At 36.5% G+C, this 24,780-nt stretch overlaps 1 protein-coding gene across 1 annotated transcript in view; it reads left to right on the top strand.

The window, feature by feature from the left end:
- Positions 1-24,780, top strand: part of FLRT2 (fibronectin leucine rich transmembrane protein 2) — a 160,788-nt gene that overhangs the window by 67,240 nt on the left and 68,768 nt on the right. The window lies entirely within an intron of this gene.

Genomic DNA, 24,780 nt, shown 5'->3' with positions numbered 1-24,780 from the left:
AGCTCAGGGAAGCCAGTACAGCAGTATCAAAGAGTACAGAAGAAAGCCACTCCCAGAGTCCTAGTTATGTAAAAAGCAGGGTGCTATTTAGATGCTTCACCCTTAGAGGAAATCTGATATGTATAAATTAACTTTCTTAAGAGAAAAGAACCTTGATAACTCTGTCAAGGAGGGCTGTAGATCTAGATGTTGGAAATAGGAAGCAAGGGTGGCTGAAACACCACAGTACGGTGGTTCACACTTCATGTTTAACCAAACCTATTTTAAGTTTCTTAAACAAGGATATGTAGCATCCAGAAGATTATATGTCCACAAATTGTTAGAAAGGCTACACAAGAAACCTATAAAGAGGAAGCTGAAGTCTCTTAATTTACCAAGTCACTAAGGTACTAAGACTCTACTTACAGCCACAATATTCAAGCTAAAAATCAGTCATGAATTCTCAGTCATTACCACTGGAACTTCTTGTTGTTTCATGGGCCCAAAGTACCAAAGCATTGAGTGTTCCCTACCAGTGGCACACCTATTTAACACTCTGCAGGAATTCTGCTCCCCTAGTCTTCATTTAAAAGATCCTGATGCATATTTTACTCAAGCCTTGCAAGAGAAATCAAGGAAAAAATAGCAAATTAAAAATAAATTAGATATGCAAACCTAGATTTTCTAAAATTATTTAAAGATTATTTACAGTAAGATAATTTTCCTTCAGAAGATACGAAAGCATGATCTTGACCTTGCTGCTGTTAAAGTCCATGGTCCACTGGACTAAAAATATATCATAAAGTGCCTGTAACCTTATCGTTCTGTACACCTGGTTTTGTGCTGCAGTTGATTTCAGGCAAGTCAGTCCTTGTTTCTGACCATATTGAGGTGGTAAAACCTAACAGCTTTTGTCCAGAATTTCACTAATGAGATATTCCAAGGGAGAGAAATTGAAGGGAAATTAAAGAGAACACGGATTTGAGATAACTACATACAACCAGCTGTCCAGTGAAGCAAAAGCCCTGAGGTATAAATTGGTTAAAACTTCTTGGCTTAGAGGAGTAAGGAATTTGCAGTATGAGATCACACAACCCTCTCTCTGAACAACAGGTATCTTCCTAGGAAATCTGACTATGCAAAGATAGAACAGCAGAGAAAAAGCAGGTAACTTTCAGAAAACATATCTTTTAATAACTATAAAATCTTTACTGTACTTTTTGTGAGCCATAACTCACCACTTTTTTTCAATCCCAGTTACAAAATTATAGTGTTATTAGTTACTAAATGTTGAGTTAATGTTGAATGCATGCTATCACAGTTTATGAGGGTGATTCCTAGAAGACCCTCTCTGGGAGATAAGAGTAACCAGAGCTATTTAATAGGTAAATGAATCAAGCAGGTGAAATCATTTATATAAATATGTTTTATATAATTGTCTCAGTCTGCTGAGGTGCTTGATAAGTTGATATTTTCTGCCTGTCTCTCTTTATCTATGCCACTGTGCCAAAAGCAGCAACATTAGTGTCTAATAGTTATATCCTCAAAGGTACTAAGGCAATTTTCTTCTCTTTTGTACTTCAGAATATAGTCAGAGATATGTAGAGAGGCAGAGTGGCTGATTCCTAAGCTTTGTTTAAAAGTAGTATTCAGATCCTAATTTTTTACTCATGGGCACAAAATAGAAAATTTTCTCTTGAGAAAAGATAGTGCAAAAATGGTTCTTTGGATATTACTTATAGCTTAGGAGTTCAGCAGTGCTAGGAAGAACATTATCTCTATGGGATCAGAAGTTCAGAGCAAAGTTCAAGAGATAGTTTTTGCTGGACAAAAATTTGGAGCTTATTTCATTCTTTCAGTACTTACTCACTGTCACAAGAACGTGACATGAGAGCAAAGCCATTGTACGGAATAGTGACTAGAATCCCTATTTCCATCTATCTATGGTGTCCCTTACAACTGACACCCTTTTAAATTATCCCTAGACCCAGAAACTGATGCTGCTGTGCCCATATTAACATGTGTAGAAATGCTAAGCATTGCTCAAAGACACAACAGCAAAATAAAACATTCATATGCACAGTTTGTTTAGGAAGAATACAAAGATACTAAGAAGACATAAATAAAAATATGAGAAATACACTGGGCACAGTGATTGTGGACCTTTCAGGAGTTTTATAAATGTGTCAGGTCTTCAAAATGGAGTTACAAGTTCTCTCTGGAAAAATTCTAATGAACAAATTTATAAATGTATTTCTAATTTCTTCCTGGAACTCATGAATTATTTCTCCATTTTTCACAGATGCAAACACTGGTGAAACGGCTAATGTAGCTTGGTCTATAAAACACAACTGGAAAAATCATTGCTGCAACTCCTTAATCTTTCTTTCCTCCTTCTCCAAGTTAATTCTCATTAACTTCACCCCAAAGAGAGAGAGTTTCAGTGCTCCTGAAACTGCTGTGGCTGTTCCTGTCACAGTATATGCCTTGTGCTAGCTGTAGTCTGCTTGTGTCCTTGGTAAGAGAATTTTACACTTATCCTGTCATCTTTCTGTGGCAGCTGAAAACATACCAAGAGGCAAAAATCAGAGTTCAAATCCAAGTCAAGCCAAATTCTGAACTAATGATTATCCAAAATGGATAAGGACCTCCTTATATTCTATTCTTTCCTCTCCTTAATCTGGCTGACCAGAGCACACCCTGAACACAGTGACAGAATACCGAGTGCATGGCTTCCACGAGTGCTGTCAGGGTGGGATACCAGGCTACACAACAGCCAGGCTGTACTCTGTGGTTTCCGAGGTTCTCAACCACAGCTGGAGATCTGATTTACCTGACTAGCCCACCAACTGTCTTTACGTGGAATTCTGAGAATTAGAATGTGAGTTTTAATGGTGAAATATAATGCATTTTATTTTATGTTTTGGTGTCACATACTCTTTTCATTTACTAATGCACTGGTTCTTAAGCATGCAAGTTACTGGATTCATTTGAGGAAATTATTCTTAAGGCTATATTTTTTTTCCTGTGGTAACAGAGAGGTCTAAACTTCAGTCTTAAGCACCATAACCTGGATCAAATAAAACCAACGTATGGTATTAGAATCATGCCACAATTTGAGATAGAAAGAACATCCAGAGTCCACCAGTCTAGTCTTGCTGTGAAATCAGTGTTCCTGTAGGAAGTCAGTTACTGACATAAGGGGGGATTTCTCTGTAGTTCTATACATGTGAGATCTTTTGTTGAAAGTGCTTTGATCGAACTTGATTGTTCCTCTTCATTTTGTTTAGTAAAACAAAAGAGATGGAGCTCTACAATGAAAAATTGTTCTTCTCTGTGCCTAAGTGAAAAATACTCCATGGAGTTTTTAATGGGATTAGCTAATGCATGTAGCAAATCGATCTTTCCTGAGAACCATATAATATCTTTTAAGCACATATTACAGGCACAAGGAAAAGGGAGCTGGAGAAAATAATGTTCTTCTTAGTAGTGTATGATTTCCTTTGTTGCTTGAGATATCAGATAAAAGAAGAAAAGTTCAGCAAGATCATAAGTGGAATGGGCCCAAACCCAAAACACAGCCATCACTGTCTTAGGCACAGAAAAAGATGGAGTAAGAAACTCAGAATATGACCGACAAATGGACTATTTAATTTCCTTTGAAACACAGACTTTTTCTGTTTTTCATTAAAGATCTCAATGAGTGAGCAATGTCCATGAACCCTCCCTTTGCGTGGGACAATTGATAACTTTCAATCTATTAGACTAGACCTTAGAAAAACTCCTCTCTTCCTGGCTTGCTGTGTCTATGGTCTAGGCATTTCCTAAGTAAATACGTTTAAATACACTTCTATTCTAATAGCACCAATAATGACCTTTAGAGATGAAGCCAAAAACAGGTGGTGAGGTATAACATTAATACTGCTATAGTGGATTACCCTATCTCATTCTATAGTATCAAATATGAATTTATTTGATGAACAAAATAGCAAAAACTTGACTCAAAGGAGACTTGTCAATGATCAGGGAATATGATGTTTTCAATACAGGTAACGCCATAAAATTAGGAATAACTCTGCTTAATATAAAGATTGAGAGAACATAAACTATTCATGAACCAATCAACAAGGTTGTAGTGTGAATTGTTCACTGATTCATATGCCTTTTTTGATTTTGCTCTGCTTTAGATAGCTACTGCTATCTGCTATTTTTAATTCTTGGTTGAGAAAACTGCTCACTCAAATTTCATGTGCTTCCAAAGCCAAATAAAGATACGAATTTCTATGGATTTTAGACATATGTGTGGTGCTAAAATTCACAGTGATGCATGTTAGGGAAGGATCCTGTTCTCATTTCACACTTATGACAATCTGGAGCACCCCTTTTTACTTCAGTGAAGATACAGTAGTTTAGTCATAAGAGAATGTGGGTCCTAGATTTCAGTATAGCTTTGTACCTTTGAAGGTGTACTTTTCTTCACCCTAAAAATATGCATCCCCTGAACAAAAACTTTATACACCAGTATGCCTTTTAAAACCCAAGAACAAGAACAAAAGGTTGAGATTATGTCAATGTATAAACCTCAGGCATCAGACTTAATAAAATAATTCAAATCCTAAAAGTGAAGAACTACCTTAGAAAGATGAGATACCTTTGGAAATACTGTAGCAATTAATCTGCTCTTTAAAAACAGTTCTCAAGTAATTCAGAATCACAGTCAATAAGCAACTATGTGCTAACCATCTACAAATAGCTATGTACTCTCTTTATAAAAAAGAATCTTAGCTGAAACAAGTAGATGCATTTGGCTAATGTTGCATGTTTTTGCATATCTAGGAACTTCTTAATTATAAAGGTAGTGTTTGAAGAAAATGCCTAATTTACCCATACAAGAGCTATTAAGGCTTCTACAATGCAGAAAATTAGTTAATGCACTCAAAACCTTGTTATTCTTAAATAACATAGCATTGCTAACAGCTTAAAGGCAGTTATTCAGGTTTACAATTCTTCCCATGCCTGATACCAGTGCACATGAATTTAGTGAAAAACTGTTGAAGATGATTGCTAAAACTGTGGGGAGATGAAGGTGTTCAAATAGCTTTTAATTTTGTTTGGTGAATTCTTCTATTTAACTAGTCAAAGTCTGTCAAATGGAATGAATGAAAACCTCACCCTACAATTCAGATAGAATTTTAGTCAAAACTTCCCTAGAAAATTGATTAAATGGAGCAGAAGAAAGAAAAATAAAAATTACTAAAACTAGGTAATGAATTCTTTACAAAATATTCTTAGGGTTTCATCTTACAAAAGTTCATAGCCTGAATCTACTTCCTGAGCTCCTATGTTAATATATACCAGGGTCTATATCTATATCTCCAATGGATGTATGAAATAAATTCCATCATTCTTATTTATTTTCTGTCTTTTTTCATGTTAATTGTGAATCTTAGGGACACAGTGTGGTATCCCCAGGTATCCTGTAAATAGCAAAAATTCAGGAAGACAAATAAATGTAAAATGTCTCCTGTACTCAGAAGACCCATGGCAAGAGAAGTATCTCCTTGGGCCACTGCCATTATCCCAGCTCTACAGCTGGCACCAAAATAGCACAGTAACTGGGGGCACATAAATATCACAGATAATTATATTCCTTTAAGTTAATTCCAAAACCAGAGCCAAACTTTTCAAATGTCACAGTGGTGCTGGCAAATCAACACTTCCACGCGTTTGACTGTGCTATGACGAGTTCTCAGGTCAGCCAGAGCTACCCTGCGCCTGGCCCCAGCCTCACCCTGCCCCAAGTGATGCTGCTGATCACAGCCACGGAAAGAGCCCCTGTGGGGGCAGACTGCTGGCTTCTTGAACTGCATCTACACGCACAAACTCTTTCTGATGCCTTGCTGGTTCGTAGAAAATCGTCTCACTGACGTTTGCTGTAGCTATCTGCTTTGCTGAGTCAGTTTCCCTTATAATAAAGATTTGTTCACATGAACATCAGCAGTAAGTCCAAGTGGCCTCATATTCATTATCCTCCTTGGGGATATAGTATGTTAGTGAGCTTGCATATTTTCTCTTTCTTCTAAATTTATTCCTTGTACTTCATATTTCTTTTTTTAACAAAGAGCAGTGTGATAAACCCTTACTTCCTCTTTAGTTACAGGAACTCCCAAACTCTTTATTTTTAAACTCAGTGCCGTATTTAGCCTCAATTATATTTTTTTCTTTTAAAACAGTTGTTTTAAGATATAATGTTAACTATTTTGAAACAGAAATAGGTAGTATATTCCCATAATTATTAATTAGGTAAATACTTGGGGGTTTTTTTGGGGTACAGTTTACCAATGAGCTGAAAATGGACCATAACTGTAGTCACCAATTAGGCAAAATTTTTTATGACTTCATGACTTTATTATTGAAAGAAGGACTTAACAGATGAGTTAGGTGACATTAATGGTCATCATTTTAGAATTAATATTATTGTCTGGGAGATGTTCATGTGTTAATTCAAGGTTGGTTGCAAGACTCAATTTAGAAACAAGTGAAAAAAAGGATGAAAATTATAATTCCAGTCAAGAGGAAGCTAGTTGTATAGAAAGTGAGTTGAATTTATATTAGAACACATGATCATTATACTATGTAACAAAAAATTACTTTCTTTGTCTTGACTTCAGTTTCGGAAAGCATTAGCTGGATTCAGTCCTGCACCAAAAAAGCTCTTGGCTGTACTGCAAAATCTTCTTAGTATAAATCAAGATTTGAATGCAAACTGAAATAGCAATTTAATCCTAAAGTAGGTTTACTTATTGTGGTTAGCTACCTATTTACAGTTGAGCTGTAAGAAAAACAAAATTGAATTAAAAAAACATACCATACATAAAAATTATTGCTCATATAATGGATAAATTCTTTCTGTCTATAAAATTTAACTTTGCCAATATCAAATACTAATATACTCTGCAAAAAGCTTACATATAGATCATATCCATATGAATACCTTTATCCTCTTGTGTCATTAAATATATAACTACCATAATGAGTCGATGAATGCTTTCTATCAAAATGTGGAATTAAAGGAAAAATACAAAACAAAACAAAATAAATGAAAAAAAGAAAAAGAAAAGCTAGTGTTAGATTTTTGAGAAAAATTAGCAACACTTGCTGTAATATTTTTTGGCCAGAACAATTGCATTTGGTTTTGCCAGCAAAGCAAAAGCTGGATATATTTCTTTGATTTGTTTTGGTTGGTTGGTTTTTTTTCACATTTTATCTATATATGCTCCAAAGCTTTCCAGAGTAGCCCAGGCTAAAGTCTTCCCAAAGTCTTTACTAAGATAGCTTATATCTCCATTACTTTTACTTTGTTCTTTATGCTTCATCCCAGTGTTTTCTTTGTTCTTTGGATTAACTTGAAACTTGAGTCTCACTTATGTTATTACCATGATCTAAGGCTAAATATTTTGGTCAGGTTTTGGGTTTTTTTTTAATTATTAAATTGGTGTACTATCAGAAGAGGTTTTAGGGCAGTAGAAACTGAGATTAATTGGCTTATGGCTCTTTATCCTGCAGGAATTGCCTCTGTACTGGTAGTGTTTCAACAGACATGTTTCAAGTGGTACATTCTGGGAGCTGACAAGGTTTTACATAGCTCACTTGGCAAAAGAGCAGCTTACCGCAGGGTATGAGTGTGAAATTACAGCAACGTGGTAACTGCCAGGTGCATGTTCTTATCCCACAGAAAATATGGTGGAGCTTTCCTCTTACCTGCCAGCTTGTCAAGCAAGGCATCAGGGCAAAACATGCAGCGTGCACTGGATGTAAAAATCTTTTCAATAGAAAGCAGAGCAAGAGCCATAGATGAGAGCAATCCTTACAAGTAACTACAGAACTGCTGGGTTTACAGCTTACTACAAAGAGGGATGGGAAGTGTAGCCTTTAGTTACTTATTTATAAACCCCACACTCACTCCGCAGCACACAGCTTTTATCATGCTTCTTCCATTTCATCGGTGCCTTTGGCCCAGCAAGTCTCCAGGAATGTGCAGGATTAAGCAGTCAAATGCAGACATATTTACTCAGGGGTACAGAGTAGCAAGGAAACGAGCTGAGCACTAGAAAGTGCTCATACAAAGTCTATTCCTTCCTACAGGTAATACCTTCTCACTCTGCCAGCTCCTCCACATGTAAATTACATCAATTTACACTCCATTTCCCTGACTTATACTCTAGTAAGTGAGTGTAAGTAGGTCTTAAGGTGTCTAACTGAGCATAAAGGACTCTAAATTACACATTTTATGCATCACCTCTGAACTTAGCTCATAGGTTTTAAACAAAACAGAGTAATAAATCGATAGTTTGGAGGAGGGAGGACATGAAATGTGTGTCCATTTTGGCTTCTTGAGGTTATCACTGTATTTCATCAAAACTAATAAAAAGGTCCTGCCTTTTTACTTGAAACACTATAGAATTCAAATTTAGATATGCACCAGATTCTTTAAGCAATTATTTAAGCGGGTAAAAATAAAATAGAAAAACATGAAGACATTAAATAAATCAGGATTTAGCTTGGTTTTTTGTTGATGGTTTATTTTTTTGGTTTGTTTTTCTTTTCATATCTCACTTTTGAGCAGTCTCAGATAAACTCTCAGAGAAAATGCATGTTATTTTCTGTTTTGGACCATGCTCTGAAATCTCCATTGTTAAACTTTGTTCTGCAATGTTCTGTAGAACAGAATGGAATATGCATTTAAGTAAATTGCTAATGAGATTTGTGGCAAAGCTGTGAGGCTGTGAGGCTATGAATAGCATCTCAGAGTCAGTAAAATAGTATTTAGAAACAGTGGAATCTATTTATTACCAAATTACTTACTCCTGAGGTCAATTATTGCTACAAACATTTAATTAAACGGTGATGTAAATTTGATGAGCCTACTCAATACAAGCAAAGACTGTTCTGCATTTCCTTCCATCATTCCAGTTAAAATTAATTGGTCTCCTGGAAGTCTAGTTATGGAAAATATGCAAACTCTCTAGTTCATCTTCCCCAGAATCTCATCTCCATTAACTTAAAAATGTACTAAGAACGAGGTTTCTCAAAGCAGAATAAAAGAACAATGTATGTTGATAATAGGAAAAATCCTGAGGGTTATATCTTGCTATGGAAAGGTTTTTTAGGATTTGTTTTTTGTTGCCTTTTTTTCCTCCTGTGGTAGGGGGAGGATTTCTTTAAGTTACAGTGTAGAGCTGGAATGGAAAGAGTAAAGCTAGGAAAGCATTTATTATTAGTGCTCTGCCTCCACAGTTTTAAAACAGATTCTGGCACTTATGAGAAATGGGAATGGCATTGCTCTGTGACTTCCTCACTGATAAAAGTTAATTAGACACCAAGTGCTAAATGCTGGATTCTATGCATTCAAAGGGAGACTTAGGAAAACAAAAGAATTTGGCATCTAAATAGCCTGTGCTCGTTTCTGGAAACATTTATTTATTTTAAGTCTTCAAAATAATGACAATCCATAGAATATAGCGCTCACATTTTAGAGTACATATTTCATCACAAAGATCTTTTATTTCAATTTGTTCTTAGAAATTATAATTATAGACCAAGCTTACCCTCAAAGTACTGCACTGTACAGCTATGGAAATCAAAAGACTGTCTTTTATGCATTTGCTGAGCCAGAGATTTTCTTGAAATCCCTTTGTTGAAAGAATGCCCAGTATGATGAATGACATGATCTTTTGGTCCTCATTCAGACAACATTTTCATTGAAATAAAAGACATTTTCTGGTGTAGACCCCATCAATTTACCCTTTTTTCAGCTGGTCAGAGTTAAGAACAGTTAGGAGGGAGACTTGTGAGTGTCAGAACCAGAAAGAGACTAAGAATGAACTACTTGAATTCTTGAAACACTAATGTTGCATTACATATCTGTGTTGTTTAGTGTCTCTAACAATAAACTGAAGGAGGTGATGAAGTACCTTTTCTCAAGTTTGCAGGTGACAACCAGGAGGGGAGGAATAGTCAATACAATTGAGGGTGGAGGGATCCAGACTTACTGAAGGAATCTGGTGAACAGGAGCCTTATCAAATTCAGTAAAGAGAAATGTAAATTCCTATGCATGGGAAGCAGAGCCTTTGGCAATGTTACAGGCTGGGATGGGTTGGTTCCAGTCAGTTCTGCTGGAAGATTCCTGAAGTTTGCAGTGGTTAGCAAACTGAGCATGAGCAATCAGTGTGTACCTACAACAGAAATGGCTAACTGCATTCTGAGCTGTAGGAACAAGAGGAGAGCACATTCGAGAAACCAAGACAATTTTTAATATCCATTTACATGCCACTCTTTAGAATGCTCTAAAGCAATTTTGTCCAGTTTTAGCCAACTGCATCCTGTAAAGACATTGAGAAAGAGCATCATAGAATAACCAAATCATAGAATGCCTTGGTTTGCAAGAGACCCTGAATATCATCTAGTTCCAATGCCTATAATATACCCTGCCGTGAGCAGGGGTATCACCCACTAGATCAGGTTGTACAGGGCCCCATCCAATCTGGCCTTGAACACTGCCAGGTATGGGGCATCTACAGCTTCTCAACACAACCTTCTCCTGTACCTCACCACCCTCACAGTAAAGCATTTCTTCTAAACATCTATCTAAGATCTCTCCTCTTTCTGTTTAAAACCATTTCCCCTTGTTCTATCCCTATCCCCTCTATTTTATAAGCACCCTTTAAGTACCTAAAGGCCGCATCATGTTCTTTTCTCCAGGGAAATCTACTCCATCTGTCTCATCCAGTCTACATATGAGGGATGCTCAGCTCCTCTGACCATCTTAGTGGCATTCCTCTGGACCTGCTACAACAGCTCCATGTCTTTTCTGTGCTGAGGACCCCAAAGATAGATGCAGCACTGCAGGTGGGGTCTCATGAGAGCAGAATAGAGGAGAAGAATCACATCCTTCAATCTGCTAGCCACTCCTCTTTTGATGTAGCCCAGGATATGTTTGCCTTTTGGGGCTGTAAGCACACACTGCAGGCTCATGTCTACCAGAAATTCTAAGTTTTTCTCCTCAGGCTGTTCTCCAGAACTTTGTTTCCCAGTCTGTGCTCATGTCTGGGATTGCCCCAACCTAGGTGCAGCACTCTGCACATGAACTTGGTGAACATCAATACATTTTTATGGGCCCACTTCTCAAGATTTTCCAGGTCCCTGTGGATGACTTTCCATCTTTGTGTTCTCTCACCCCCACCAGTCAGCCTCTTGTCATCTGTAAATTTGCTGAGGATGCTCTCAATTTCACTGTCTGTGTCATTCACAAAGATATTACAGAGTACTGGTCCCAGGATGAGCCGTCAAGGACACAACTCATTACCAGCCTCCCAGGCATAGAGGTGAGGCTCACTATTTTGTAGTTTCCAGAGTCTTCCTTTTTACATTTTTAAAAAAATTATTGTGGTGGTTCTCTTTTTTCCAGTCACCATAGGCTTTATCTGAACACCTTGCTTCTCATAATATAGGGAAAAACATCTTCCCAGTGAAAGAAGTCAAGACAAACTAGATTGCCAAGAGTACAGTCTGCATCCTTGGAAGTTTTAACGTTCTGAGAGGATAAGGTTCATCTGCAAATGAGCTGAACCTAATTTCAGCAATGTATTGAATCAGAGTTAAACAGTACTGTAGTAACAGTGAGAAGAAAACCCCTGGAAAAGCAAAGATATTCTTCATATCACGTTGTCTTGTTGAGGACTTTGGCCTGAATGACCTAGCACCTGTACAAGATACTACTAGAATTGATACACATCATTCTGAGTAAAATCTTCTTCAGAATCATATTTCACAAATACTTGTGATCTCTGATCTCAAGAGATATGGTTCAGTTAATTCACATTAAATATATCTCTTTCTCTCCGGTTTTGTTGCATTTTAAGTGAGAGTTATCTTAAAATTTTATTTATCTTTAGATAAGTAAGCAAATTAAATTAAAGCATTACTTATGACTCTTCAGCCTGTTTCCATTAGAATTAAAGGGGACACTATTAAAGAGGTTAGCTAGTAATTGCTGAAAATTCCTATCTAGCAGCATGAGTCTCATGCATAAATATACACAAGAGATTCATTTAAATGTCCTTAATTGTAATTATCCCATTTACCCCTTAATACTATGAAACTATATTTGGAATGCTTTAAGAAATACATTTTATTCACCCAGTAGGCTCTGGAACCATTATTCTACATTGTGTAAATAGATTTCCAGTTACGTAATTATATTCTTCTATCATTATATATTTAACAGGTTTTTGAGTTCTGTTTACTTTTCAGCTACAAGTCCAGCATACCTATGAAAATCAAAGGTAAAAAACCTGGATATATGCACAAATGTCCAGTAAGCACACAACCACTGGATCTGCAGAGATCACTGCAGCAACTTGCTCATAATTCAACTTTTCTCTTACCAGTTCCAAAACTTATCTGCATGCTTTTATGCAAGTTTTTAAAACTAATACAGTTGCTATCAATGTAAACCCCTTACTGAGATATGGTGGATGCAGAAAATCTGCCACTACTTTGCAACAGGTATATCCGAAACCAAGAATACATCAGTGAAAACAACTGCTTCCTTAACAGAAATCCAGAATGGAAGGGTGAAGGACCATTCCTGAGAAAACATCAAATCTTTTGCAATACTATTTGTAAGGCTTTTTCAACTTTTAAAAGATGTTATCATCAACTGCTCTGAAAATAACTAATGCTCTTAAATTAGAAGCAAAACATGGCAAAAGTAAGCAGACAGTCAGACTGATATTACTTCTATGACTAAAGAGTTCAGACCTTGCAAGAAAACAAATTTTTTGAGGTTATAATACATCAAGACACCTACTGCCAGCCATAATGACTTGTGATTGTATGGATACTTTGAAAAACTGGAGTCCATGAGGATTTACCTTTAGCTAATTATATTCTTCTGAGAAGAGAGAAGAAGAATTACTGTCCTGATAATACCAAAAGACTCTTTCCACACCTAGCACTCCATGATTAGGTACCAAACAAGATATCCAGAGTAGATGCTCTGTGATTGACACTGGCTTAAAAAAAAAAAAAAAAAAAAAAGCAAAGCCCCTTCATTACTGCTCCACTAGATTTGGGATTTGTGGGTTTGTAAAAGACTGACACACAATCTCACAATTTCCCCTAATCTGAGTGGGAAACAGTCCTGTGATGATGGGATTCCTTCACGGAGCACTAACACCAGGTAAGCAATCAAAAAGAGTGTGCTGACATGTTCATCTGGAGTAGAACACATGCCAGGAAGTGATGTTTTGTCTTCACTCTTCCAAAATCATCTCCCAGATGTACGGTCTGTGCAGGGTTGGAAGGAAGAGTCAGATCTTTTATTAGTGTGCCAGTTTCACTTAGTTGGCAGCTAGGGTTAAACCATGACAATTAGAAAACTGTAGACTTGTTTAATCCAAACACACTAGAATTATATGGAGAGACAAGTTGCATAAATGTTGAATTTGGCTTAAAGATTGTATCAGTACAGACAGATCCCTAGCTATGTAAATATATTTATTTGTGTATACATTGCACTTGTACACTGTAAACTTTATATATGATCTCTGCCTGTGTTAGAAAGAACTAAGAAAAAATTATTTTCACAAAATACTGTGTTGGAAAAGGTAATAAAGCAAAAAAAAAAACCTTAATTTGCATTTAACACTGAAAAGTGATTGGTTTGCCATGGATTTTCATGGTTTGAGAAATACATCCAACTGAAAATAAAATAAAAAAAAGTGTCAGGCTGCATTCAATATGTTGACAACATATTGAATCTAAATTATAGGAAACAGCATTCAGATACCCTCTGCTCCCAAACTTGCCTCCATCCTTACCAGACATATTCGGTTTTCATAACTTTTATTTTCTTTTCAGCCTTCTTCTCACTTCCACTGAAGTGTACAAATAGTGTAAATTATAGAGTTTCCTGCATCTTTTTCTTTAGGGACCTCTTTTTGCAATTATCTTTCCAATCACGTATGATGATATGAGCCATCTTGTCACTCTTTCACTCTGGAGAGAGGAGCTAATGAGAAGTGAGAGGTCACAGACATATAGAAAATACAACATAAGGCAGATATATTATTTGTATTAAGGAAGTGGGAGGTGATTAACTTTAGAGAGTCATCATAATCCTTCCTCTAAGCATACCTTCCTCAAAAAATACTTCCACTGCATTCTCAAAATATAAAACAAGTCACACACTTCATTTTTTTCCAAAATGCTTTTGTGCTCTGGCAGATGACCAGAAGATATCTACTGAGTTTCAGAGACAGCAGATACCTATTGTTTACCAAAAGATAGGGAAGGACTTGGGATATGTGGCCTAAAACACTGCTGGAACCAGTCAAAAATTCTTTCACCTCAATTTGTCTCATGAAGAAGACTTTCAGTGGCAACACTGAAGAGCAGTAGACACTCTTCTTGATCAGGAATTGTGCCACAAGGTCCCAGATATAGCCAGTCACCCTCTGGCTCCATACCTCTTCAACTTACAGCTCTCTCAGGCCTGTTCTCATTAATGTCCCTGGCAGTTATGTGGCAGGAATGGGAAAGCCAGAAACCACTGAAGTTGAGCAGTTATGGTTAGGTGGAAAGGCTGAGCAATAATCAGTTGAGCAGACAGTAGCTCTAAATTATGCTGTCAGATATTCAAGAGAAGAGAGTTTTTGCTTTCACCTGCCATTACTAAGCAGACCTGAGAAGGAGGACTGCAGTTTTCCCTTGTATATCATATGCTGTGTTTAGATACAAAAAAACCATTAGTGGTAACACATGAGCAAAAAAAAATTAAAATATATAGCTCGTGGGGAGGAAAAAGAAAAAAAAAAACAAACCCAAAAACATGTATATGTCATTTCTAGAAGATATCTATGTGGTAGGGTAATTTCATCTTCCACTTCATATTGTTTCTGCCTATAAGCAGGTTGGGATGGAGTTGAAAGTTGGCATCTTTTGCTATCTGTCCTACAGGGGCAGAAAGAGCTGTATAAAATGCAAGAACAGAGATTAATGGGGGCATTTTCCCTGACCCTTTTTCATTTTCTTTTGTAAGTTATAACAGCACAGCCACTTGTGCTTATTACATTGCACTTTGTGATTTAGGGCTTGAGATTCTGTGCTAAGATAAAAGGAGGTTAAGAAATGAAAGGGTAGGGGAATGAAGGAGGGAAGAGGAGTACAAGAAGAGAAAATCAGGCAACAGGAGAAGAGTTATGTCCCTTGAAGCAATAAATAAGTCCAAGTTAGGAATTAATAGAAATAGTTAATCCACAGCATACTTCAGCACAGATGAATAAAACAACAGCCTCAATGACACAAGTGGCAACAGTGGCAAAGCCAATCTATTGGCAGAAAGGAGGTGTAAGGTAGCAAAGGGAATAAATAGCAATGAAGAAGAAGTCAGTAGGACTGACTGTGCTATAGCATTTAGCCACACAAAGTATATAGCAGGAAAAAGCAAGATAAACAAAACAGCCAAAAAATTTTCCACAGAACACCGGAGAAGCAGAGAACATAGGAAGTCTAAGATATAAAGCCTCGTGTGTGGCCCTGAAGGACAGAAAAATGGAGTTCCTTCTAGCTGGTGCAGATGGAATTTGGTTTTTCACCAGCTGCTCAGCAAAAAACTATGAACTTGTTCTATTCACATTGTGTTACTAACTATTTCTAGTTGAAGTTCAGAAGTTTTTCCAGAGCCATGTTATACTCTATGTTGATAAAGAGCACTAAATAGACTAGAAATAGAATTCCTCAATGTTTCAAACACGGGTGGCTGCCAGGAGCTGTGGATAAGTACCTATTTCTTGATTGTTTCTTGAGAATGAATGGCAGCACTGATAACAGGTGATGTATTCTGGTGTTTTGGAAGGAAAATGAGAGAGCAGCAGCTGGGATATGTGGGTGGGTGATGCTGTAGTTGACAAGGAACCGGTAACCAACAAAACAGTGGAGAAGAGGAAAAAAGATTTTGTTACCAAAGGAAGTTAAGGCAATTATTTCATTTTGTTTGTGGTGAGAAGGTTCATATGTCATAATCTGTAGTAAGGTACGATAGCTGAAAATTCAAGGTAGACAAACTCAAATGTATAATTGGCATTGAAGATAATTGATCATCATGATGATTATTTCATTATGTTTCCAAGCTATGTGTTCTTCTTCAGTTAAAATTTACTAGCTTAATAAAAACATTTAAAAATAAAATTAGGCATACTCTAGGAATGCTTCATAGACCCCTTAAATTATTCCATTGCTAATTTAAAAATATAACACCTGTTAAAGATTAGCCCAATTTCATAGTACAGTGCAGATAAAGTATTTCTAGTATTTATAAAATTAATTGAAATTAAAACAACATATGAATAGTTAAGAAGGCTGATGAAGTATTTGTCCCTTTTGACCTGGCTTCTGCTTTTTTATTAAAAATGTTTAATAGTTTGCACACACTATCAGAAATTCTACTTTTGGTGAAAGCAGAAAAATTAATTAAGAGAGATATTAATGCAAACTGAGTTTCAGCAGATTTCTTGTGACCTGATATTATTTCCAGTCTTAAGAACTACCAAACACGAAATAGTGTTTTGCTCACCTGAGCTCAAGTAAATAAAGTTCCTAGGCCTCTGAAACCTGACTACATGAGGTGATGATATCACTGTTAATCTATCTGACTCTCTGCAAAATGCAAAAACAAATGAACAAACGCATCCACATTTGTTTTCATTTTATATAAACAGCCATAGTTTCATTGATTCCATTATACCAATGTGCCTCAGTTAAGAATCTGAAATATAAAGTATATACCATTTTATCCTTCTACAGTAGCCTTCTGTCTGATAACCTTCACCTACTCATAAAAAGGATTTCCTTGTGAAGGAAAGGATGCTCACTTGTTCCATTGTATAGATAAGGAACACAGTATCTGTACAGCTCAAAATTAATGTTTCCACATTTATTTCTTTCAAAACATCCCTCTGAAATTTGAGTTCTTTATCTGATTTTTAAACATTTTCTGTAACCCAGTTTTGCCAGATTTTTTAAAATAAGATATAGTAAAAATGATGAGACAGGTACCTAGAAGGAAAAGGACAAGCATAAGCAGTTGTATGATAGGGGGAAAAAAAAGGGAATATTTTAATTAATTAAAAATAAAATACGATGCATGATAGAACCAAGAAGAAATTAAAATCATCAGTCCTTATCCCCTTCTGGCCACCAATCTAATATTTATCAGCTGACAATTTTACAGAAATTACTTACAATAAGTGCTTTTGAGTTTTAGGCTGTGTCAAGGATAATGTCCAGAGCATAAAAGATAGATTAGGAAAAGGTGTAGGTTTTTGCGGTGTATAACAGATCCTCAATACTGAGATTTATCCTGCCTTGCTGGGGCATGTTAGTCTTGTAGATAAATAGTAGTGTTGACTATAAACTCTTGCTAAATGCAGAAAAAAAAAAACATTACCAATATTTCTGGATTGAAACTGCTAGAAGATTATAAAAAACACCTGGTAATTAAAACAATTAAATGCAGAGATCAGCTAGCAAGAAGTAATGGATGGTCCAGGAGAAGTAAATGAGGAAGAATGCAGACAAGTGCAGAAAGACATATAGAATGCTCCACATGCTAACAGATGACAGACAGTTCAATGCAGATAAATGAAGTGCAATTATGACTTTGATGAGCCTTCGTGACACAAGACTACTCTTTGTTCGAGATAAAATATGAGGAATATAGATGAAAACAGATGAAAAAAATGAGACAAGTCATTGTGCATCATTAATAAGAGATAAAAAACAGAAAGAAAAAGTCAAATCAATGCATTTAATGAATCTTAATAGTCCAATTGTCTATGTCTCTGGATTAGTACGTGCATACTTCATAAAATATGATCATTTAGAAAAAACTGAGAAACAAAAGGGAGCTTCTTTATGTTCTGTTAAATACAAGGTGTCTAACTAAGCACTCGACTAGAAAAAGATTATCAGTTTCCCTGACTTCTGCTTCTTCATCCATAACTTTTTTAATCAAGATATATAACTTGAACAATTGGCCAGGTGGTTTATGAATTTTTTGCACATTTCTCTGAAGTGGCAAATAATGGCATGGCCAGAAGTAGCAGGGTGTTGGCACAGCTATACCAATTCTCTGATTCATTGCATCAAAAGCTGGGCAACCAGTGTGATCTGACTCAGCCGACTCAATAGAGTTTGCAGGAGACATTTTTTGTCCATTTATCTCCAAGTATAGAATTCCAGATTTGTGATAGCAACCAAATGGGTAGAAAGAAATTTAAGGGTCTGTCTCTTAGTACAGCTAGAGAAGACATGTTCCCAAAGGATCTACTCACATGTCTCCAAGAACAGATTTCCTAGAAATGATAAATTTAATATCATCCCCTGAAAACCTAAAATAAACCTAGCTAAGTCAAATAATTCTATCAGAGTAGAATAATTCTATCAGGTAGGTGACAGTAGACAACAGCCTGAGGCTACAGGCAATGAAGAGTTCACAGGAACTGACTGCAACATGCTCCTTTGCTCAGGTATCACATGGCACACACATTATTCAGCATTTCTGGGCAGTTTAAAATATAGAATAAAAAGGGAGTGGAAATCAAAATAAATAATCCAATTAATGTAACTTTAGCAGTAACAAAAAATGAAATAAAACCAGAACTATTAACTCCAATCTTTTCTTAGTCACAAAATTGAAAATCATTATATTTAAAACCTGCATTTTTAATGGAAATCATGCCAGCAATCTATGACATGATGTGGAATTCTAACCAAATATTCACTAGGAATTTCTTTCTTCCAATAATTATCTCATTCACATACTTTGTCTTGGTTCATTAATTGTTTTTTTTTCGTTTTTTATTTTTTTTTTTTTTTTTACTTTTTTCTAGTTTCAGGATTTGCATTCTTGAAAGATAGAGGGTTTTTAAAAAATCTTTAAATTAGAGCTGTGACTATTGACTCATTTGCAGTGCGGGATCAACACTGGTTAAAGTTATTACCTCCCCCAGCTGTCCACCCATCCCTTTCCTCATTTTCCCTCAACAGGAAGAGCTTTTTTAGACTGGCAGCATCCCTTGATAGTTATCGGTTTACAGCCTAGCAAAAAAAAAAGGAAGCTGGAAATTGACCCTGGTCAGTGCTAGTACATATCTTCCCGTCATCTGCAGAGGTTCAAGAATACATCTCAGTAATAACTGCTGCAAGAAATGTACTTGCAGGAGCACAGCAGAAAGTTTTGATCAATAATTGCTTAAATCTCCTCAGATCAGGTGACTGTAAAAGTCTGCGTGTCTCAAGCAATAGCCTTACCCTATTATTGGGGTATTATTGGAACTGATCTCCATCACATTATCATCAATTATAAGAAAAAATTATAAGACAACTGTTCAAAATGGAAATGGTGTATCTCCTCTCTGACTGTCCAATATCATGCACTAAAATGAAAAGACTAAGAAAAGAGAAGCACTGATAGTAACTGAAAAGTAACTTTCTTACATGTAGATTAAATATTCTACCTTCCAAATATGTAGCACAATAGACTATTCAGTATGGATTGGTAAAACTAACTGTTGTCAGAGGAAAGAGCTAGATCTTGTTTGTGACTTTATGAAATGGCCCTTCAGAGAACTCATGTTATGTAATCATCAAGTATTACATGTTTTCAGTAAGTCAAGTGTGCAGTTACTGGTGGCTAGTGTCATAAATCCAGAGTCCTGGGGGAACCCTTGGCCCTGACTAGATCCATCCTTCCCTGGGTACCCCCTCCTCACTCCTTCTCTCCAACTCTGCTCTGGTGCAGGGGTTTTGTGTCACCTTGGGTGTGACCAGATGCAGTCACTACTGGACGTGTGCAGGTCTCCAGTCCTCTCTTCTGGATGACATTGGACAGGCATGATAGTCTTCTTTCTAGTCTTGTCTCCAGCTCTCAGTGAACACTGAACCTGAATCTCCATCCTGGCATACTTGAGGATATTAATGAACCCTGCATCAAGCCCCCTTATTTGCCCACCCTATCTCCCTTCTGCAGGACTGGCTGAGGGCACTGCATTTTTCTGGGATCACCCAGATCACCCTTGACTTCCAGCTCATCCTCCCTTTTTCCCTTTCTTGCTGTTCCCTACACCAAATCCAGCAATAAGCTGAAAAATATGAGAATTTTAAGACTGGCCATAACAGCGTTCAATAGCCATCAACCTTTGAGACCAGAGAAATCCAAGGACAATGACAACAGAAGTATATAGTTAGCCTATTTTGTTCAATAGTTGTTAAGACTATTTGTGTTTGACAAATGCAAGAAATGAACACCAAAGATGTTCCTACATCTGCAAGCTTCTCTGAGTTCGCAAAAATTTGTCTTTCTGATGAACAAATGTTGGTGAATATGCATATGCTTCAAAAATAAAAAAGAAAGAACCAAAACCTGAAAACTCTTCTCTCCCTAACTCATTGTTTGGACTAGCTAAAGTTCACCAATAAATGATTATACACTCAAGCTGCTTCATTTTCTCCAGGGAGGATTTCACTGTCTTCTCTAACCCTACCAAAAAGAATATTTTAACTTCTTAGCATTCTTTTTGCCTGAGGCACAAAAAGGAGGATCATTTTAAGATGCAAGTAAAAAGTTCAGTTTATCCTGGGGGTATATTCTTGGCTTTTCTTCATAACTACTCCACCTAGGACACGTTAATTGTGGTATATTTAACTAAATAATCTCATGGTAGATTTCAAGTACATTTTGCCACCACCAAGTAAGCAGAATCAACTGAATAGAAAAGTCATCATGGACTGAGGAAGGGTTTGTTTGAGTTAAAAGCAAAGAAGAAGAAGACCTCAATTACTTAGTTATAAATTCTGCAAGACAATTCAATATATATGTATACACATGATCCAGAAAAAGAATTTTCCATGTGCTGTTATCTTTGCATATAGCTCAGATTTTATATCAAATGGTTAGTACTCTCTCAGAGGTTGAATGTATATAGTATATGTAGTATATATAAAAGGCAAAATTGGTCTTTCCTCAGGGATTGTTCAAGGTCTTGAGAATTACAAAGACTGCTGAATGGAAAACACAATTCCACAAGAAGAATGGAATTGACTAACAATGACTCCTAGCTGAATTAAGTTCACCATAAATTTGCAGTCCTGGTGGAATTCTGCAGATGGGTTTTCTCACCAGAAGACTCCTTCAGCATCCCATCAGTGAAGCAAATTTAGACTTTCCCAGTTCTGCTATACTATGGGAATGAAACTTAAAAATCCACTGGCACTAGGCACCATATTCTTCATAACAGCCATTTGTAAGCAGCCTCATAACTTTTAACACTGCATTTCTACTTCAGCATAATATGTGTTGCACATAAGTGCACATCCCTTCTCTTTGTCTCAGCAGGACACGGTTACCTGGATGGGTACCTTTCACTAGTTCAGTAGATGTCATCAGAATTCCCTGTTCCTCCTAACAACATTTCACTTAAGTCTAAAAGGCAGTGCCTTCCTGCTCGCAAAGAGATTACTGAAGTGACACGGAATCTCTTTTACTAAATCCTAAGAAAAATTTTTGGTCTGAACAAAATTAATCTGGTGCCCTATGTTTTAAAAGAGCTGAAGTTGATGACTGCTGTGACAATCTTCCTATCCCCCTCAGTCCATAAATCTGGGATGTGGGTGCTTTGCATTGCTAAAGAGCAAGACAAATGGTTTCACAAGATATTTTCACTGCCTCAAAATCCTCTTGAAGACCTGAAAGCTTACTGCCAATATATCAGGATTCAAAACAGATACCATCTGCCTAGTCTTTTTTTTTTTTTTTTTTTTCCCCTTTCAGGTAATTGGTCTGTACCATGGTGACATATTTTTCTGCCCTCTAGGTCCCATGGAAAGGGGACCTCTTGGTGCACCAGCATGCCAAGATTATTGCTCATTTATTTCTGAGTTGGGGGTGTAATAATGTAGCCTCTGCTTCTTGACCCTGATGGTCAGGGTAACATTTTTATAGCTTTTCCTTTAGGTAATTGAAACCAATTTTCCTTTTCACCCATCCTTTTTAAAACAATATTTTCTAAAATAAATAAACAGAAAAGACCATAAAAGATTTTACCAAATGATGCTACCAGTTTATTAGAATCTAAGGACTAATCCAAAAAAGGCAAAAATCAATACATTTCAATAGAAAATTTGCATTCTCCATTGTATCCTATTACACATAATTAGCTGACACTGCAATTGAAAGAGAGTTAACACTTGTCAGATAGAGCTTGAAATCTTTTGAAATACTGTAGATTAAAGTTTGCTAATCTTGTGCAAAGTGATGCATGGAAATCAAGCAAATATAAAGCTAAAGCTATGCCATGAGCCTTGGGTGTCTATATTATAAACTGTAGTATTTTTTATGTTCTCTCTTTAAATAATATTGAGACATTTTGATCAGGTTAATATTTTAAAATAATGTTCTCCTGTCCAACTTGTATATATTTTCATAATTCTGATGTTCATCCATGTTTATTGGACTGAAAGAAAACTGGCTCCTTGTCCTGGTTTAGAGCAAATCTGGAAGGAAACTTCCAAAGAGGTCCCTCTAGAAGGGAAATTCAAGTGACCCTTCCCCGTACTGGTTCGGAAAAGGATTTCTTTGGTGAAAAGTGGCAAAAAACCCAGTTTATTTAACAAGTAAAGTATTCTGGAAGTTCACTTTCTGAAAACAAACTCCACTCTTCTTGTCCCCCCATCACTCTTGGAACCAGTCTTAAAGGTGCAGAACTTAATATCCATCATAAACAGAACAGACAAATGGGGATACCAGTATCATGAAGTCATCCTAGGACACTCCTCTTTGATCATTTAGAGGCACTCTGTCATAATTATAATTACGTGTATATGGAAACTGTTATGCTGCACTTCACAAAAAATAAAGCCATGTATTCATTCTATGCAAGAAGAACATCTCAGGCTATTAGCATTTTGGCAGTAGTCACAGCTTACTTCTGTGTAAGAAACATTGTTAATGCAGTGCTTAAACTGAACCATAGCTATTCAGTTTATAACATAGCTGTGGTGATCCATGTGCTATTCTACCTGATCCATGGGCACTCTGCTAGGTCTCTGCTACATCCTCTTGAAAATACAAAATTTACAGAAATTGACTTGACAGAGATAAAAGTGAAAAAATGATTTGAGCTTGACAAACCTGTGGATAAGAAAGTACAAATAAATCTGATTTTTAACCAGTAGGAAATTAGAATGAGTGAGCTCTTGAACTCCCATAGGAGACTGGGAGGATAGCTTTGTGATCAGAAAAGGATGTTTTCCCTACAGTAGATTGATAGTCTGCCTTCTAGGCTTCTCCACTTAGAAACAAAAAGAAGAGCACTGAATGCAGAAGGGGCAACTTAATGAGTGCTGTGTGACTTTCAGTGAGGAGTTTTGGCTTTATATAGTGAAGCAAGAGTTTGTCTGATAGCAGGGTGTGGATCATTTTTTCCAGAAATATAAAGGTCCAATGACAGAACCAGAAATGGAAGATATTCCTTTATTTAAAAGCTGAGTATGACGATGAAAAGGACATTAATGATCATGCTTAGAAAATGTGAAAGAAAAAACTTATGTTGGCTATTTGTATGTTATTCAGAAGGTCTTACGTTATGCCTTCCACTCACCATGGTAGGTAGGTAGGTCAATCATAAATTGATTATTTTTTTTCATATAGGTGTTGTTTTCAGTTTTTCTCATTATTCTATTTTCCCTTGCATTGCTTATACATTAAAAAAAACCCAATAACACCACAAAGAAACAATGCATAACAATGTTTAATGACTGCTGAATTTTTATATCATGATTTAGCCACCTTAATTACCTTAATTTTATCAAAGTCAACTAAATGTTGGTTGGATTGATCTACATTTGTGCAACTGCCATCAGCATGAAAACTGTGGTAAAAAACATCAATATTCTATAACTATGTCTACCTGGTTCCCTTCCCCTTCCCCTTCCTTTCTGCTCCTTTCCTTCTTTTTCCATCCCTTTCCTTTCTCTTTCCTTCCCCATCCCCTTTCCTTTCCCTTTCTTTCCTCAAAATCTTTTTTAATAAGCTGATTTTCCAAAATTTGATGAAGAATTTATTTAGTGGTTTTTCCCCTTCTGTCAGCTGCATGGATTTAAGGCCTGAAGTAAAATCTTACAATTACTGACAAAATTGAGATTATTCAGTATGATTTAGATCAACCTCTCAGTTACAAAATTATTTCCATTTCCTTTTACCCTCTTTCCTGCAAGCTGCAGAAATCAATCTAACAATATAGCTGGAAGAAAAAAAGTATTTAAAAAGACACTTTCATTTTTATAGCATTTCTTAATGTTATCCCATCCTACATTCTCTATAAAATAAGTGAGGTTGTATTATGGATCAGCGGACCATCACTCCAGGCTAGCCCTCTTGTATGATCACAGATAATTTAAAGAGAATATATTTCTTATTAGTTTCCTTTCCTTTTAGTTTACAGCTTTTCAACCATGCAAAGCGGTTTGCTAGCAAATAAATAAATAAATACATCCTTGACACATTTATAATCTGGTGACGGTGAGGGGAAAAATTGTTTAAAGTCCAAGTGATCAGACTATTACCAAGCTTAGGCGGAGAGGGGGAAGCGGGGCGCGCAGCGGTTTAAGCAGAGCGCGCCGCGGGAGCGAGGGGGAAGCGTCCACGCTACCGCTGTGCTCTGCTGCCCCCTTGGCCGCGC

This window comes from Lonchura striata, chromosome 6 (genome assembly GCF_046129695.1).
Source record: "Lonchura striata isolate bLonStr1 chromosome 6, bLonStr1.mat, whole genome shotgun sequence".
NCBI classification, from domain to species: domain Eukaryota; kingdom Metazoa; phylum Chordata; class Aves; order Passeriformes; family Estrildidae; genus Lonchura; species Lonchura striata.
This window is presented reverse-complemented; position numbering and strand designations above follow the sequence as displayed.